General features: G+C 37.4%; 1 long non-coding RNA gene across 1 annotated transcript in view; it reads right to left on the bottom strand.

Annotated features, from left to right (window-relative positions):
• Positions 1-7,836: 7,836 nt before the first annotated feature.
• LOC107062015 (uncharacterized) overlaps positions 7,837-8,901 on the bottom strand; it is a 3,818-nt gene continuing 2,753 nt past the window's right edge. Inside the window, exon 2 of the long non-coding RNA XR_001474361.1 lies at positions 7,837-8,143. This is a non-coding gene — a long non-coding RNA (uncharacterized lncRNA). The remainder of the gene's footprint in view (positions 8,144-8,901) is intronic.

The raw sequence follows: 8,901 nt of genomic DNA on the forward strand, positions 1-8,901 counted from the left end.
ATGATCTACCTGGAGTCCCTCCTGAGAGAGAGATAGACTTCGGTATAGACCTTGTTCCAGATACTCGTCCTATATATATTCCGCCATAGAGTTGAAAGAGCTTAAAGAGAAGTTGAAAGACCTCTTAGAGAAAGGGTTTATTCGACCAAGTGTCTCACCTTGGGGCGCTCCGGTCTTATTTGTGAGGAAGAAAGATGGTACTCTTAGGATGTGTATAGATTACCGTCAATTGAACAAGGTTACCATCAAGAACAAGTATCCTCTTCCGAGAATTGATGATATTTTCGATCATCTTAAGGGTGCTTCTTGTTTTTCGAAAATAGACCTAATATCTAGCTACCATCAGTTGAAAGTAAGGGAATGTGATATTCCCAAGACAGCATTTAGGACCCGTTATGGTCACTATGAGTTTCTGGTCATGTCGTTCGGTTTGACCAATGCACCTGCAGCGTTCATGGACCTTATGAATAGAGTCTTCAAACCTTATTTAGATATGTTTGTTATCGTCTTCATTGATGACATACTAATATATTCAAGGAATGAAGAAGATCATGCTGGCCATCTCAGAATAGTTCTTCAGACTTTGAAAGATAAGGAGTTGATGCTAAGTTCTCAAAATGTGAGTTTTGGCTTGAGTCTGTGGCGTTCTTGGGCCACATAGTTTCCGGTGATGGAATTAGAGTTGATACCTAGAAAATAGAGGCAGTGCAGAGTTGGCCTAGACCCACATCTCTAACTGATATTAGGAGTTTCTTGGGTTTGGCTGGATATTAGAGAAGGTTCATGGAAAGGTTCTCATCTATTTCATCCCCTTTGACCAAATTGACTTAGAAGACAGTTACGTTTCAATGGTCTAAAGCTTGTGAGAAAAGCTTTCAGGAATTGAAAAAAAGGTTAACTACTGCCCCAATATTGACCTTACCAGAAGGTACGCAAGGTTTTGTGGTGTATTGTGATGCATCTAGAGTTGGATTGGGTTATATGTTAATGCAGAATGGCAAAGTTATAGCTTATGCCTCCAGAGAGTTGAAAGTTCATGAGACGAACTACCCAACCCATGACTTAGAATTGGCTGATGTAGTATTTGCTTTGAAAATATGGCGCCATTATCTTTATGGTGTTCATGTGGATGTGTTCACCGATCACAAGAGCCTTCAGTATGTGTTTACTCAGAAAGAGCTCAATCTCAGACAGAAAAGGTGGTTAGAACTACTCAAGGATTATGACATGAGTATTCTTTACCACCCAGGTAAGGCTAATGTTGTTGCTGATTCTTTAAGCAGGTTGTCTATGGGTAGTACCGTTCATGTTGAGGAAGAAAAGAGAGAGTTAGCAAAAGATGTGCATAGACTTGCACGCCTTAGAGTCAGACTCATGGATTCCACAGAAGGAGGAATAGTGGTGGTGAATGGGGTTGAATCATCATTAGTGTCATAAGTAAAAGGCAAGCAAGACCAAGTCCCTATTTTTCTTGAATTGAAGGCAAATGTTCATAAGCAAAAAGTATTAGCTTTTGAACAAGGAGGAGATGGTGTACTGAGATATCAAGGTAGATTGTGTGTACCAATGGTGGATGGACTCCAAGAGAGGATCATGGAGGAGGCTCATAGCTCCAGGTATTCCATTCATCCGGATTCCACAAAGATGTATCGTGATTTGAGAGAGGTGTATTGGTGGAATGGTATGAAGAAGGGCATTGCCGAATTTGCTGCTAAGTGCCCAAATTGCCAACAAGTTAAAGTAGAGCACCAACGGCCTGGTGGTTTGGCTCAGAATATAGAACTTCTGAAATGGAAGTGGGAGATGATTAATATGGACTTCATCACAACCTTGCCAAGGTCTCGCAGATAGCATGATTCTATTTGGGTGATTGTCGATAAAATGACAAAATCAGCCTATTTTATGCCGGTAAAGACTACCCATTCAGCATAAGATTATGCCAGGTTATATATTCAATAAGTGGTAAGACTTCATGGAGTCCTAGTCTCCATTATTTTAGATAGATGTGAACAATTTACTGCACAGTTCTGGAAATCCTTTCAGAAAGGTTTGGGTTCGAAGGTGAACTTAAGTATTGCCTTTCATCCTCAGACAGATGGGCAAGCAGAGCGCACTATTCAGACATTAGAAGATATGTTGAGGGCCTGTGTAATCAATTTCAAAGGTAATTGGGATGATCACGTACCCCTTATTGAATTCGCTTACAACAATATTTACCACTCTAGCATCCAAATGGCTCCATATGACGCTATTTATGGGAGAAGATGCAGATCTCTTATTGGATGGTTTGAAGTTGGTGAAGTAGGGTTGATAGGACCAGATTTAGTCCATCAAGCTATGGAGAAGGTTAAAGTGATTCAAGAGAGGTTGAAAATGGCACAGAGTCGTCAGAAATCCTACATTGATGTTAGGAGAAGGGCGTTAGAGTTTGAAGTAGATGATTGGGTATATCTAAAGGTTTCACCCATGAAGGGTGTTATTAGGTTTGGTAAGAAGGGTAACTTAGTCCCCGGTATAGTGGGCCTTATCGAATATCCAAAAGGATGGGCAATGTAGCTTATGAGTTGGAGCTACCATAAGAGCTAGCAGCGGTTCATCCGGTGTTTCACATCTCCATGTTGAAGAAGTGCATGGGCGATCCTTCATTGATCATACCAACTGAAAATATTGAGATCAAGGATAGCTTATCTTATGAGGAGATTCCGGTCCAGATTCTAGATCGCCAAGCTCGCAAGTTAAGGACAAAAGAGGTTGCATCAGTTAAAGTCCATTGGAGGAACCAATTTGTTGAAGAAGCTACTTGGGAAGCTAAAGAGGATATGAAGAAGATATATCCACATCTCTTTGGATACGGAGAAAATGCAGACCAAGGTACTAATTCTCTTTTTAGTACTCTTTAAATTATGAGTGAGCATGTTGTTTGTTTGCATTTGCTTGTTGGGTGTTTGAACTTGATGTTACCACCCTTAGCCTAGTAAGAGTAATCGCATTCGAGGACGAATGTTCCAAAGGGAGATATATTGTAACATATCGCAAATTGAAATAGCTAAGAAGAGGCTAAGAACTGGAAATAGTCATTTTTGGAAAGAATGAAAAATCTGGAAAATTGTTTAAGTTAGGAAAAGTGAGTTTTTGGTCAACTTCAAACGTCCATAACTCTTATATCAAGATTATTTAGGTGTACTTATAGATATGGTTGGAGAGCTCTTGGAATTATCTTTCCAACGCCGCCAAGTTTGTGAAATTCCGAATTCGTATGAGTGAGATATTCCCTTTGGAAGTTGGGCTGTTCAAATAGGGAAAAGTCCAATCCGGATTTTTAAGGGGTATTTTACTCTTTTCCTTGTCCAATTATTTTAATCCATTTTTACGAGTTTAATATGGATCAAATCAGATTTTATTCAGTTTTAGAATTTGGAATTTCACGTTAGGGCTAAGGAGAAGAGAAAAGAAGAAGGAGAGAGGACAAGATTCATCAAGATCGATCAGGATAGTTGGGATTTTCGCCAAGGGTTTATTCCTACCAGGTATGTGAGATAACATAGCATTGGGTTAGTTCACCCACGTGCCAAGCATATTTAATTCAGCGTATTTTCGTCATAAAAAGATTGAGAATTTGATGTTCTTGATAGTTGTTCTTGAATTGATTTCGTTCTTGAATATGAGTTGGGATTAAGGAGTTTCTTGATGTTAAAGTGTTGTTTCCTTGAGTTGTTTGGGTTAGAGTTTGTGTATATGATTTGGGTACATGAATCTAAAGTGAATTTGAGAAAAAGAAACGGATTAAAATGATTTAGGATCAGAAAATGAGATCAAAATTTCATCAGACTCACCTGGTGAGGGATAGGCGCGTCGCGCCCCCATAATGCTAGGAGGCTGGGGCGGTGTGCCTGCAGTGCACCAAAAATGAGCCCCAGTAAGTTGGGGCCTGGCACGGCGCGCCCTGGATGCGCTCGAATCATCGTTTTTCACCCAATTTTTTGACATTCAGTCCGTTTAAGCCTTTCTAAAGTATACTAACACTTTCCATTGATTCTAACTACTCTAAATGACTTCTAAACATCTAGAAATCATCCAGAAATATGAATCATAACCTTGAATCCATAAATTCAAATTCAAGGAAAATTAAGAGCCAAATCTAGGAAGTTCTTAGAGTCTTTTCAAGAAGTCTTTTCCAAATGTTTTAACTTTGTTTTAAGACTTAAAGTTCAAGTTAAGTAAAGAATAAAGAGTAAAGAGTAAAGTTTGAAGTCCATTTCTTCAAAAGTATATGGGGACTATGTATTCCCAAAGGGTGTAAAATGTTTTCACATTTAAACAAGAAAGAAAACCCCGATTTCCAAAGGGCCTTCGGGCTAGTTTTCAGAAAAGAGTAATCGCTTTATAAATGAAGCAAGAGGGGAAAATTTGATTTCCAAGATAGCCTTTGAGCTAAGATTTTGAGCACTAATCTCACATCATAGAAGAAGTATGTTTTTAAATATAAAGAGTTAGTACCATATTTTAGGAGTAGTATTGAGCACCGATATGGGAGAGCGTTCAGAGAACCCACAGCCCCCATAAACCATGTAGCCATCATGGGTAGAAAAGTGTCATACTTTTTAGATGAATCATTTATGCATAGACTAGTGGATCCACTTAGTAGTTCAGGTCTTATACATGTGGCAAGGTATAGGATGCGCAAGCAGCGTGAGGAAGATCGTTGTATCATCACTATAGCTCTTAAGTGATGGTTGTCGGTTTGAGAAACTCCCACATAAGTTATTTGTATTCTTATATACATAGTTATTTGTATTTTTACATTACATTTCAGAGTTTTAGTGTATCTTTGCATACACCCAGAGTTGACATCATGTTTTAAACAACTTTTCTTTATATTGCACTTGTTTTAAAACTGCTTTATATTGAAATGAGTTCAGTTATGTTGAGTTGACTTGAGCCAGGTAAGTTCTTCAGTTTCATTTCAGTTTCTTTTCAAGCTTAAGTTGTGTTTAGCATTCCAACTCGCATACTCGTACATTCAATGTACTGATGCTAGTTGGCCTGCATCTTATTATGATGCAGACACAGGTAACTAGGATCGCCATCCGACGCATCGTTGATCCAGTGAGCAGTTCAGAGTCTGTTGGTTAGCCTCTTTGCATTCTAGAGAACTCATTTTCATTGCTTTCAATTTTAGTATTAGTTCATTAGGATGTCGTGGGCCTGTACCGACATCCATCTCAGTTGTTTAGAGGCTTCATAGACAGTCAGTTAGTTAATTCAGTTGTCTTCACTTTTCATTTCATATGTTAAAGACTTGAGTTTGCCTTAATGGCCAGTTGAATGTTCCTTTATAACATTCTAGTTACTTCATAAATGTGTATGTGATGAGTTAAGTCTTCTGTTGAGTTAGTAAGCCAGGCCAAGGGTTCTCTTGAGGCCAGCAATGGTCATCGAGTTCCAGCCACGTCCAGGGTGTAGGCTCGGGGTGTGACATTATATCCAAACTAGCCTGCTCATTAACCAGGATAAATTTTTTCATTGATTGTTGTCGTGCAACCTCCTCGTTCTCTTTTCTTCTCTTTATTGCATCTCTTTTCTTTTTATTGAGTTGAGGCTGAGACTTATTATTAAGAGGTTTAGTAGTTTCTCCATCCTTGTTCTTGGTAGGAGTGTTATTATTTGCAGGTTTACCTCCTGGCTATACATTAGGATCATTGGATTGAGTGTGCTGAAGTTTGTTGATTTCCTGATTCCCTGTTTGGTTTGGTTACTATTATTTGGTTCCACAGACTGAATACAAGTAACAACCTCACTTCTTAACTGATCTTCTTTCTGAAGCTCTCTTTTTTTGTTTTCAAGTTGTGACTTGGTAGGACCTTTTAACCTCTGATTTTGTACCTGGTTTCCCCAGTGCTCTCAACCATTTTCTGAGAATTTGCCATCATCTGAAGCTTATTAAGTTCTGCCTTATCACCCTCATTCTGAATGTTTGTCAACCCTTCTGCCTCAATTGAGATACCACACTGATCACCTTCTGTAATGTTCTGAATTTGTTCAAAATTAGCACTTCGAGTAGTGGTAGCAGGGGCTCTAAAGTCCATCCTAGGGTCATTCATAAGGTTCCCAATACAAAGCATGGGATAAATTCCTCCCTTTGGTTATATCCCTTCCTGCAATTTAGTAGGTTTCTCATTGATCCCATCCACCTCACCTCCCATAACTTCAGAAACAGGCAACAGCAAAAAACTATTATCAAGGGGGTTCTTGGGGTTTGGGAGCATTGATTCAATACCTGGGGTTATTTTTCCATCTTTACTCTGTTTATTTTGAGCTTTCTGATTACCATCACATGGACCTGTTTGATCAACTTTATCAGGGGAATGGGGTTGTGGGAGGGTTAAATCAATACCTGACTTTTCCACTTGCTGCTTTTCAAAAGAGTTTGCCACTCATCCATTTGTTGTTTGTCCATCTCAGGTTGTGTTTGCTGCATTTGTTTTTGGGTATCCTCAACATCTGAAACATTAGCAGTCATATTAGCATTAACCTGTTGAGGAGAAGTTTGGGGAATTACCTGATTGCTGGCACCTGCAGTCTTCTTGTCCTTGATTTTATTTGCAGCTTCAGCTTCTTTTCTCTTCTTTTATTCCTCATCTCTTCTCTTTATGTTACAAACTTGTGATACGTGACCTTGGTGTTTGCAATAAGAACAATACTCTGGTAGTCCCTCATATTGGATGGCTTGCCATCTTCTCACAATAAAGTCTTCTTCATGAAACCCCATCCAAACATGAAGAGGTCTTTCTTTCATAATGTCTATTTGTATCCTAACTTTTGCCACACTACCTCTAGTTTTTGGAGAGATATAAGATCCAAATATGAAGTTTTACCAATAGGAGATAAGAAGATAGCCAAAAACACTCTGTTAGAGCAATTCCAAGGTAACTGTGGTTAAGTAACCCATATAGGCAGGCACAGTGGGGGTCTCTTCCTCAAGAGTGAAGGTGGGGGTCCAAACTTGGAGTCTCATTAATTGACCCTCAATGTACATCTTTTGCTTGTTCCACACAGAAATATGATCATCTTCGTTGTCCAAGTCAATATAAATATGCCTCACATTAAAGTGAGCTAATTTGACATCACCAATAAGCTGAGTCTCACTACTAAAAAAATAGTGAATACCGAACTTCCCAGCTTAGGTCAGAAAACGCTTTGTCGCTATTCAATACCGACATATGGAGGTCGGTATTTACTGACCTCGCGAGATCAGTTTTAATTTTAAGTCGGAAAATTCATTAAATTATTTTCCGACTTCCTGAGGTCACTTTTATATATTTGTTTATTTTTTATTTTTATTATTTCCATCTTCTTGAGGTTAGAATATTTATTTCTCATATTTTGGAATACTATTTATTAATTTTTTTATTTTTAATTTTTAATATTTTCGACCTCTGGAAGTCGGTATATTTTAATTTTTAAATTCCGACCTCTGGACGTCGGTATATTTTATTTTTTATTTTATTTATTTTTGAGATTCTAACCTCCAGAGGTCGGTATTTTTATTTTTTTATTTTTGAGATTCTGACCTTCGGAGGTCGGTATTCTTATTTTTTATTTTTGAGATTCTGAACGTCGGAGGTCAGTATTTTTATTTTTTATTTTTGATACTCTGACTTCCGAAGGTCAGTATTTTAATTTTTTACTTTTGAGATTCTGACCTCTGGAGGTCGGTATTTTTATTATTTTTTTGAGATTCTGACCTCTGGAGGTCGATTTTCTGTTACAAAACTAGAAGCAAATTGTTGCAATTTTAGATGCCCACCTGCATATATATACCAAAACAACCCAACGAATTCCAAATAAACTATTTCAAAATAAGCTTCATCCAACCAGAACAACACAATATTTTCAACATATACATTAAACTATTTCAAAATAAACTTCATCCAACTTTAAAATAAACTGAAATATGATCAAACAATTCCAAAACTATAGAAGTTTAAAATGTCAAATAGATACAACTACTCATCATCACCCTCACTCTCCTTATCAAACTTATAATTATCATCACCCTCACTCTCCTTATTAGACTTATCATTCTCATCACCCTTCTGATCAGATCCATCACTGCTGCCTAGACATAGACGAAGAATTTTTCCTGATTCAAAAAGAAAAGTTAGCTAGGCCTGAGAAATATTAATGACAGATTTGATACTTGACAATCTAACTGCAACAGACAATTTAGAGTGTTGACGCTCGTTGAACTAAGGCCGACTACAATCACACAATTGTTTATAAAATATGTTTGCTTCTTCATTGGGAGCTTCTTCTACATTTCCCCCAAATTCAAAATCAGAATGCATCCCAAAAGAATCATCAATCATATTTGACATTCTAGAACCTTGGACATAATTATGCTCTACAGATTTACTACTTTCACCGACAACAAAGTTATTAAACATATTATCACTTTCAATTAAACTTTATTTGAATCACTGCAACAGACAATTTAGAGTGTTGACGCTCGTTGAACTAAGGCCGACTACAATCACACAATTGTTTATAAAATATGTTTGCTTCTTCATTGGGAGCTTCTTCTACATTTCCCCCAAATTCAAAATCAGAATGCATCCCAAAAGAATCATCAATCATATTTGACATTCTAGAACCTTGGACATAATTATGCTCTACAGATTTACTACTTTCACCGACAACAAAGTTATTAAACATATTATCACTTTCAATTAAACTTTATTTGAATCAATTCCACCAACTAAACCACATTATTTATTTGAACTTATTTAAACAGCTAAACAACTTTTTAACTCTAACTAGTTTAGACTTAATTCCAACAACTAAATCCACCAACTAAACCACATTACTTATTTAAACTTATTTAAACAACATAACAACTTT

Source organism: Solanum tuberosum, unplaced genomic scaffold (genome assembly GCF_000226075.1).
Source record: "Solanum tuberosum cultivar DM 1-3 516 R44 unplaced genomic scaffold, SolTub_3.0 scf00190, whole genome shotgun sequence".
Classification (NCBI taxonomy): domain Eukaryota; kingdom Viridiplantae; phylum Streptophyta; class Magnoliopsida; order Solanales; family Solanaceae; genus Solanum; species Solanum tuberosum.